Source organism: Arachis hypogaea, chromosome 13, assembly GCF_003086295.3.
Source record: "Arachis hypogaea cultivar Tifrunner chromosome 13, arahy.Tifrunner.gnm2.J5K5, whole genome shotgun sequence".
NCBI classification, from domain to species: domain Eukaryota; kingdom Viridiplantae; phylum Streptophyta; class Magnoliopsida; order Fabales; family Fabaceae; genus Arachis; species Arachis hypogaea.
The window spans coordinates 119,356,753-119,367,852 of record NC_092048.1 but is presented as its reverse complement, the minus strand read 5'-3'; the positions used below and the strand labels follow the sequence as shown (position 1 = coordinate 119,367,852).

At 32.1% G+C, this 11,100-nt stretch overlaps 1 long non-coding RNA gene across 1 annotated transcript; it reads left to right on the top strand.

Annotated features, from left to right (window-relative positions):
- The first annotated feature begins 2,352 nt into the window (after positions 1-2,352).
- On the top strand, positions 2,353-6,596 carry LOC140178185 (uncharacterized). The gene is made up of 2 exons (XR_011870439.1): positions 2,353-2,688; positions 5,933-6,596. It is a non-coding gene; the product is annotated as an uncharacterized lncRNA (long non-coding RNA).
- The last annotated feature ends 4,504 nt before the right edge of the window (positions 6,597-11,100 follow it).

Below are 11,100 nucleotides of genomic sequence, written 5' to 3'. Positions count from 1 at the left end.
CGCTATAAGACCGGCTATGCTGTATGGTACGGAGTGTTGGGCGGCTAAAGGGGAGCACGAACATAAGTTGAGTGTGGCAGAGATGAAGATGTTGAGATGGATGAGTGGTCATACGCGATTGGATAAAATAAGGAATGAAGATATAAGGGAGAGAGTTGGAGTAGCACCCATTGTGGAAAAGATGGTTGAATCGCGTCTCAGGTGGTTTGGACATGTGGGAAGAAGACCGATAGAACATCCAGTCAGGAGGGTGGATGAGATGGAAGATGGACAAAGGGCGAAAGGCAGAGGAAGACCTAAGAAGACCATCCATGAGGTGGTCAAACGAGATCTACATGTAAACGGTCTCTCTGTAGACATGATACATGACAGAGCACAATGGCGTCGTTTGATTCATGTAGCCGACCCCACTTAGTGGGACAAGGCTTTGTTGTTGTTGTTGTTGTATAAAGATTGTCTTCTTATTTACCTTTTCTTATATTTATGGATCATGGGTTTGGTTTTGTGAATCATTGTCTAGGTATGGGGTTTCTACCTAATCTACTCTCTCCATGGTGATGTGATTGACAGAGTTTTTTCAGCAAAGTCAGTTTATAGACCCAGCTTCTCCTATTCAAGTTTTACATTCCCAATTTCATTCTCTCCTATTCAAGTTTTGCATTCCAATTTCCATTCTCATTCACTAATCCCTTTGAATTGTTTGGGCTGAATGTATCAATTTATAATTTTTCTGCATTCAGAATCATGTTCTATTATTTATAATTTTTCTACATTCAGAATCATAATTTTTTTCCACTCAGCCTATGCTATTCAAGTTTTGCATTCACATTTCCATTCCTATTCACATTGGAATTTGTGCTTGGCTAATAATTTCTTTTTGAATGACAGGACCCAACCTAGAGAGTTCTCTAAATAGCTATGTTGTAGCAGGTTAGAATGATAAGGAATGTTGAAACAATTTAAACCCCCCAACACTAAACCTTTTTAATTAAGTGTTATATTATTTAATTTCATTTTTATATTGTTTAAATAAAAACTATTTCGATTAAATATATTCTTTTTCTGCAGACATAATCATCTTCTGCCATATATTCTTCATTGAAAATGTGGAATCATTATCAAGGTATGGGATTTCTTCTTAATCTATTTCATGAGTGGTGATGTGATTGACAAAATTTATTTGATTGTGTGTCTAGAATTTTATTCATATTCAGTTGCTGTTTTGAAGCTATGCTTACCTAATACATTTACCAACTGTCATTGCTATGAGTAGGGTGAATATTTGGAATAGTTGATGACTGTCATCCCTATGATCTAATGATATGTAGGTGCACTGTACATAGTATTGTGTGCTATCTTCGTTTTGGTCCCTATTCTATGAATTCTTCAAACTTTGAATGTTTTTTTTTCATTTTTTCGGGTCAGATTTTCCTAATGTGATTAGTTCTGCCTAGCCCATGGAATGGAGATGCATATGGACTAAGAGTTTCTTTTTCCTCCATTTTCATGTTCAATTTGAATTCAAAAAAGTGACTATTATGCCATGAGTTTTTCTATAAAAGGATGGTTGGGGAACCACACTCAATGCAAACATTTTGCTGTCTTTTATTTTCTCCTAATCTGTGTTTATTTCACATATCTATTTATAGCTTACTCTATTTCATAAAGTGTGTTATGCTTTTTTTTTCCTGCAATGCCTCCTCCATCTCCATTTATATTATTTTCTGGGAGTCTCGAGCTTATGATTATCATAATTTCCTGGTCATTTGAATTTTTCCAGATCTGAGATCTGAAAATTGCGAACATAATGATTTGATCTGAATTTTAAGCTGCTGGATATTAACGTTTAGTTGGTCTGTGCCCTATTTCGTGATTTTTGCAAAGAGTTGGTATTTTTCTGTTTGTGAATCTTCTCGGCTGTTGGGATTTACTTCCATCTATGCTTTGCTATGGTTTTGAAAAAATCCCAAAACAATGTTACAAAATTTCCTAGTGGAGCTTGAGCTCATATTTGGTCAAAATTTGCAACGGTTTCACTTAATTTTTCTTGAATTTGAGCTAGATGGCTTTGGTTTCTTTTTTTTAATAAGAAATAAAAGAAATTTTGTTTTGGGTTTTGGGATTTCTTTGAAGTTCGTGTTTTTGGGATTTTGTTAACTTATGAGGGAGTGTGTGTCTGTCTTTCGTGGCATATAATATTGTTAGGTGGAGGCGTCAACAAATCAGGTGGCTGACCAACACATGCCTATGTACCATCTTCCTTCCAAGATCCTTTGTCGGGTCATCAACGTGCAGCTCAAGGTAGTGTTCCTTGATCCATGTTATATGCTATGCTAATTTTTTGGTCATTGGAAAGAAAAATAAATAAAAAAGAATTCATGTGCTTTTTGAAGCTTATGAGGACTGTCATGTTATGTTTGCTTGTTTCAGGCGGATCCCGACACGGATGAGGTGTTTGCCCAGATTGCGTTGCTTCCGGAGCAAAGTGTATCTTTTCTCAGCTTTGTTGTTTAGTTTTGGAAAATTATGGAATATGGTTCTTCTGTTTTGCTTGTTTTGTTTTTGGTTTTGAATGTTGTGTTGTGATGGCAGCAAGATGAGAACGCGGTTGAGAAAGAGCCTCCACTGGCACCACGGTGACATCCTTCCCTGCACTCTGTGCCTGCAACTAGATAAATGGAGCCTCAGGTAAATTAATTACGGTTCTTATTTCTTTTTCCATCTGATTATTTGTTACTGGCTGATTTTTTGTTATGACTAGCTGTTGTTGGCTCTGATGAGTTTTTAGTATGATTTTTTTGTTCTTGCTGATTTTTGTTTATTTGTTCTTGCTATTTTTTAACATGGAGGGTTCGCTTCCACTGTTATAAGAGATATTGTTATGTTTATGTTTGCCTTTTCTTTATTAGCTTTGCCTGGTAAAAACCCTACCTCATTTAAATTTTTGTTCTGTTTTGTTGTTTTAATGGAACTATGGAAGTGTTTCTTCATAAAATTCCCTCAATACCCAATTAAGGGTCCTGTTGAGAGGCAAACTAAAAAAAATATTGGTTTTAATTTTACATAGTGTTAGTTTGAATCACACTTGTTTCTATTAAAGGATGATCAATGTTCCTGTGAATCACACTCTTCTTTCTATTATTTTCCCACCCGATCTATAATATTCCGTTTTTGTTTGGAGGGAGGAGGATCCGACGTGGAAGTGACATGGGAGCATTTTTTATATTCTTTCTTTTGCTTTTATCTTTTAATTTTTTCTAATCCGAATATGTATAGCAAGAGCCATTTTACTGTGTAACATGCTTAATCACCGAACTAATCCAAATATTCCGGTTTTTTTAGGAATATTTCTCCATTTAGGCTAAATATATATTTGTTCACTGTGATTTTGATCTTGTTTTCCCTTCTTCTATTTCGATTCCCTTGCGATCCTATCCTAATTTGTCTTCAAATTTTGATTTTTCCCCTCTTTTGACATTTTTTCGGTTCTTTTGAGCATAAGCGGTGGTGCTGAAGATGATAATGGAGAACAGTGGGTTGAAGTCATTTTTTGGGAGTTTGAGCTTATGATTATCATAATTTCTTGGTCATTTGAATTTTTCCAGATTTGAGATATGAAAATTGCGAAAATAACGATCTGATCTGAATTTTAAGCTGTTGGAAATTTAGGTTTAGTTGGTGGTGCACGAATTGTAAATCACACTTTTCACAACTCGTACCACGAACCAGCAAGTGCACTGGGTCGTCTAAGTAATACCTTACGTGAGTAAGGGTCGATCCCACGGAGATTGTCGGCTTGAAGCAAGCTATGGTTATTTTGTAATTCTTAGTCAGGAAATCAATGATAAGAGTGATTATATTTATGAAGAGTAAATAGCATAAATTAAATAATACTTGTTATGCAGTAATGGAGAACAGATTGAGGATTTGGAGATGCTCTGTCTTTCGAATCTCTGCTTTTCTACTGTCTTCTTCTTCACGCACGCAAGGCTCCTTCCATGGCAAGCTGTATGTTGGTGGATCACCGTTGTTAATGGATACCATCCGTCCTCTCAGTGAAAATGGTCCAAATGCGCTGTCACCGCACAGCTAATCATCTGTCGGTTCTCACTCATGTTGGAATAGGATCCATTGATCCTTTTGCGTCTGTCACTACGCCCAGCACTCGTGAGTTTGAAGCTCGTCACAGTCATCCCATCCCAGATCCTACTCGGAATACCATAGACAAGGTTTAGACTTTTCGGATCTCAGGAATGGCCGCCAATAATCCTAGCCTATACCACGAAGACTCTGATCATGAACCAAGAGGCTAAGAGATACACACTCAATCTAAGGTAGAACGGAAGTGGTTGTCAGGCACGCATTCATAGGTTGAGAATGGTGATGAGTGTCACGGATCATCACATTCATCACGGTTAAGTACAAGCGAGTATCTTAGAACAAAAACAAGCGTGATTGAATAGAAAACAGAAGTAATTGCATTAATTCATCGAGACACAGCAGAGCTCCTCACCCCCAACCATGGTGTTTAGAGACTCATGCCGTCAGAAATACAATATGAAACATGTAAAATGTCATGAGAGATGCATAGTAAGTCTCTAAAAGTAGTATTTATACTAAACTAGTAGCTAGGGTTTACAGAAAATGAGTAAACTAAGATGGATAGTGCAGAAATCTACTTCTGGGGCCCACTTAGTGTGTGTTTGGGCTGAGCATTGAGCTTTACACGTGTAGAGGCTTCTCTTGGAGTTAAATGCCAGGTTGCAGCTTGTTTGTGGCGTTTAACTCTGGTTTGTAACCTGTTTCTGGCGCTTAACTTCAAAATAGGGCAGGAAGTTGGCGTTTAAATGCCAGTTTGCGTCGTCAAAACTCGGGCAAAGTATGGACTATTATATATTTCTGGAAAGCCCTGGATGACTACTTTCCAATGCAATTGAGAGCGCGCCAATTGGGTTTCTGTAGCTCGAAAAAATTCATTTCGCGTGAAGTAGGGTCAGAATCCAACAGCATCTGCAGTCCTTTTTCAACCTCTGAATCAGATTTTTGCTCAGATCCCTCAACTTCAGCCAGAAAATACCTGAAATCACAGAAAAATACACAAACTCATAGTAAAGTCCAGAAATGTGATTTTTGCATAAAAACTAATAAAACTATACTAAAAAGTAGCTAAATCCTACTAAAACTATATAAAAAATACCCCCAAAAAGCGTATAAAATATCCGCTCATTAGTTGGTCTGTGTGCTATTTCATGATTTTTACAAATAGTTGGTATTTTTCTGTTTGTGTATCTTCTCGGCTCTTGGGATTTACTTTATAATTAAATCAGATATTAAGAAAGATTATTACTATATATATTTTGGTTTTGTTGTGTAATCATGTGTTGTGTAATACCGTTTCTTATGTTTATTTCTGTGTTAGGTTGAAAAGAAAATTATCGATGAGAAAATAAAGTGATTAATTGCTTTTGAATTAGTGTGGGTTGGTCTCAAATTTATCTTTTTTTGGGTGTAGGTTTTACTTTGTTTTTCAGCTCTCTTAGAGTTTCAGCTAAACTCTTCTGCATGATTGATAAAAGTTTGTAGCTTTTATTTTATTTTTATCTGGGTCAATCTTGATAAATTTGGTAGTTAAAGGGGTGTTTTCATTTAATATGGTATATGATTGATTGAGATTCGAGTTGGAACTATTCCAAAATCCAAAAGACACTGTATTTGAATTTGGATGGCTTGATTTGTTGGTTTGTTTTCTTTTGGATTGATGCTTTTTTTTCTTTTGATTGTTAGTTAATTCTGTGTTTTGAGAATCAATTTTATGCTTATTAGTTTGTAGGAATTCATCATTAACATTAATTAAAGCTATGTTAGTATATTTTCTAAGTTCTTCTTATGGTTTGATACATGATAAATAGATCACTCCCAATTTGAATTGCAGAATAGTTCAAGTACTGCTAGAGGATGAGAATGAACGAATGGCACGTCGAAAGAAGATCTAGCTTTGAAACTGAGTATCCCTTAGCAAGAGAGTCTTCAAATGTATCTGAAACTGGCTCACTCTCCATTGTTGTGCTTGGTGCATTTGGTGATCTGGCTAAGAAGAAAACGTTTCCGGCACTTTTCCACCTGTATCGGTAGGTTGGTGCCTTCCATTTATAGAGCAATATATCAAAGTCTTTGGATCATGTCTAATTGGCGTGTTACATAGAATTGAGGTGAAACTAAAAAGGAAAAATGATGAAGAGGATCACCATACTATTTATTCATAATTTGTTCTTTTTGTAGATGGAATATTTTCTAATAGTTTTTTACCTTTAATTGAAGGATTTGTTTCTTATGCTTGGTGAATTTATCTTTAGGGATTCCTACCACTAAAAGAAGTTCATATTTTTTGGTTATGTAGGGACAAAAATCTTTGATGATGAACTGAGAGATCGATTGCGAGGGTGAGGCTTTCTGCAGAAAGAAAAGTGCATATTCTTTCATTTTTTCCAAATATTTATAAAATACCGAAAGGGAAAGGATGGGAATCAGTCACAAGTTTCCCTTATATTCTAGAATTGAGAATATATAAATGCAGTGAAACGAGTTTATGGTTGCAATTGCTTCCCTTGAATTTGCCAAAAAAACTTTACTATACACCTTTTTTCAGTTGATTATTATTTTTAGACTATTTTTTCATGTAACTGATATTTTGATATACTTGCATATAGAGGTGTGGAATTGAAGTAGGTTAGTAGGTCACATAAATTTATTGAAGTTGTCCACTAAAAAAATATTTTCAGTGATTCTATCATAATCTGAAATTTGGTAAAGAGTGTGATCATTTTTGTCTCACCACGAGCATATCCTTGATAGTAGAAAACTCCACTGTAAGTGAACTAAAAACTACTGGGATTCAGAAAAGTCTTGTGATCCTAAAGAAATAAAAGTAAACAATTTTCTCATTGCCCCGGCTGAGAAAAAATGCTTCAGGCATGCAATTCCAGAAAGATTTACCAAGTTTAGATTCAATAAAATAGAAACATTAGAAGTGCCACTACCATGTTCATTCAGAGTTAGTTAATTAACTATTAACTATAATCATGTCCCCCATCTACCTTTCAAGCTAACACCTAATTTAATTTCTAAATGTACTTAGAACGAACATAATAATTAATCCATTGTTATGTCCCACTGTTACTGATGAATTGTAAATAAAAGATTTAATTATTATTAATGCACAAATTAAACCTACTTCCTTAAAAGACTTTTAATTTGTCTTTGTTTCGAAGCAATGAAATCCTTATAGTAGAGATGATTCAAGGCCTTATGCTGCAGTAGTTGTAGGAGTATAAGTATGCCTTCCATAGAGAAAGCAGAGAGTTCATCAGTCTCTGATTGGTTGCCTTTGGTGTCAAGTGTCGCACAAGTCATGGTGCAAGAGAGACTTGATCACTTGAACAATTGGTTAGGGAGAGAAGGCTGGAAGAGAGATGCAGGAGGCAGCAGCAAAACAGAGTGAGAGAAAGAACTAAATTTGTTATTATGGTGGCAATAGAGAAATGCTCTTATGATCCAAGAGAGAATTTTAGGGAGTCCACGTGGAGATGATAACAGGATATCACATTAAAAAAGTCAGAGATTTAGACTACTCTTATCTCATGAACTTCAATAAGTACCATGGTTTTATACTTGAGCTTTTTCATGAGTTTTGTACTAATTTATTCTTATAATGTAATGGCATTGGTAATAACCATTCATCAAGCTAAGGCTATTGTGTGTGTTAGCCTTTAATCCACTTTCACTTGCTTAATTGAAGTAGAAGCCACTACTCATACTCGTGCCTTTTATGTCTCAGATAGATATTATATTAAACACATGCGGCTGTAGCTACATGCAATTAAGGATTGATTAAATATTTTAATGAATTATATTAGGTTAGAATTAGATAGGTTTTGTTTTTTAGATAGATTTATCACAAATTTAAATTTTATTTAAAAATTTGTTACTGGTTAATAAACTGCTGTATATCTAAAATAAAATTTGAATATCTAATACTTAATAAAAAAAGACCAAAGTGATTACTGGACTAACCCAAATTAGTTGATTAAGTTACTTAGGATGTGTTTGGTTTTGCATTGGGGAGGAGAGAAGCACGTCTGAATCTCTTGAACGCTTCATCTTTATGTTTGGCAACATTTCTATCCTCTGAACGCAGAAGTGATTCCACCCTTCAATCCACGTTTACCAAAAGCTACAAATTCTAGCTTTTCCATTCACTTTTTTACGTCTGGACTGTAATTTATGTTCTACGTACCAATTATATCCTTCATTATTCATATGTTTGTTGTGTTTTTTATAAGATTTTTTTAATACTCTCTTATGCATATTATTATTTTTTATAAAACTTCTATTATTTTTTTGTTTATATGAGTTGTTTTACTGTTATTGTTATTTCTTTTTCATATGGAATATGTTTTTTTCTTTGTATTATAATTCTATTAATTCTATTAGAGTACTAAAGAGTATTGAGAGTACTAAAAAAAGAATATTAAAATTTATTTAAATATCTAAAATAAAATTATAAGATAATATAGAATAATTATTTAAATTTATGTTATTTTTTATAATTTTTTATCTAAAAATGATTTTGAATAATGTAATCCAAATAATATTTAGCTTATTATCATCTATTTTAAATAAAAATTACTAAACATAAATCACGTTAATATACTAACACACTTTTAATCAAAATCAATTTTACAAAATAAATGTTATACAAACATTCATTTACAAACGTTAATTCAAACACATACTTAGATGTCTAGCCAAATTTGTTTCAATAATTTCAAGACATGGGGCCACAAATAATGTGTCTGTTTGCAGATTAATCAAGCAAGGAATATGCTAATCATATATCATATGCCAATCTAATTTAATGTTGAATGTTGCTACATAATCAATCATAGAATAGGATGACAATATATTTCACAATTAAAAAAAATTGTTCACACAAAAAATGTTTAGTTTGTATATTTTTGTATATAATTTAGAATTTGTATTTTTTAAATTTTAAATTTTTATTTTAAAAAATAAGATGTGATCTCTCACCTTTAAATAATTTTTTTTCATATTTTTTTTTGTCCCACATATGAAATAAATGATCAGAGATCACATTTTACCTAGTAAAATAAAATTCAAAATTTAGAAGATCTAAATTTTATAATTTATACTTTTTATATTTTGGAAGAAAACCAGAAATTTTAAAAAGAAAATATGTTAAAATATCTTTATATGTTGTGTTTTATTTAATATCATGTTGTCAAATTACTGTTAAAGTATCGGATTAGAACTATTCCTATTTTTACATGTATGTTTTATTTAAAATTATTTTAAGATATTTTTAATTTTTAATATAATTACATTGAAAACTTTTTTAAATATTAAACCAAATATATTATTTAATTTCATGGCATTTCAGATAATATGTATAAGACCTAATATATTTACTATTTTATTGTGATGTAATTGAATAATAATGTAAAAAATTTATGATATCAATACAGAAAAGTTAAATTTATTCTAATATAAATTTTTATTTTTCCTTTAGTTTTTTTAGGGTTGAATTTTTTTAGAACGATTAAAGCATATGCTTTACTAAGCCTATGCTTGATAGGTTATATTTGATTGAAAAGAAATGAAGAAGAAATAGAAGAGGAGAAGAGAAGAAAAATTATAAATTTTTATGTACAATTTATAAAAACAAATTTAAAACTTTTTATCCTTTCCTTTTATTTTTCTTTCATTTTTTCTCTAACCAAACCTAGCCTAAATCTATATTAACATAAGAATTGAATGTTGCGCAACATTTTCTTTTCAATAAACTTCATGGAAACTGGCCAACGAGCTATAGCTGATGGCATAGTATTTTCATACTCACCTAAAAAGTTGCGAATTTGAGTTTCTTTATCTTTAAAAAAAAAAAACTTTGTGAAAAATGAAAGTGACACATTTGCTTTTTAACCCAAGGAGATGAGTTTAGTGTTTTCTTTTTATATCAAGCTATAAATGTATGATAGACAGATACTACATATATCATCATCATTTATTAGTTAAATATCTTTCCAGATATATCACATCAAAAAATTTCAGCAATTTTAGTTATTATTTGGCCTTATGCCCTTATATAATAAATACTTCTGCCTTGGTTTGTAATAGCATGGGTTAATTTAAAAATTTACATATACTTCAATTTTAAAGTAATTTTAATCACGTCTGCAAAATTTGATTTCTACAACATGAATCAATTATGGAAAATAATTTTTGTTTTTAAATGAATTATATATTATCTATAAAAATATTTCTAAAGATTAGCACTCAACTTCAAATATGTTTTTGATTTTCTTAATAATTATATATATAATTCCTGAAACTGAAAGCTAATAAAGGAGTTTTAATTTTTTCAACCAAAAGAAAAAGGGAGGACTCATTTTTACCCGGAAAAGAGAATCATATGGCAACTTAAATAAAGCAATAAGCATCCAGACAAGTTGCATATAATTAAATTACTATACCAAAAAAATTAATAAATTAACTTAATTATTTTTCCCCTATGAACAGAGAAAGTACCTAACAATCTCACATCGAGCAATTGTTCTATTTGGCAGCGATACGTTTGTAAAGGCATCATATTTTAAGTTGGAATTATTTTAGCTGTGTCGTCACATTATTATTATTATTATTATTATTATTATTATTATTATTATTATTATTATGATTTTGTTGCAGCCAGGTCTTCATTCATGGAGGCCTTAGAGGGAGAATTGACCCAAGTAATTAGAAAATTTTTTATCCTGAATTTTGAAGAATCATTCTATTTGATCAGGTAAGGTTTTGAACTACTTTTAGCCAAAGAATGCTCCACCCTTTTAAATAATAAAACTTATTCTATATCACCAGGGTGCAATTGACGACATTGAAAAGCTACGAGAATACATCGAGATTCTAGAATGGCAGGTCTATTTTCACCCTCTGGTTGTTAATCATCGTACATTTTATCATCATTACGTAATAGGCTATGATATTTTCCTCTGTGTATTATGCAGGTATTTGGAGGATCATAGG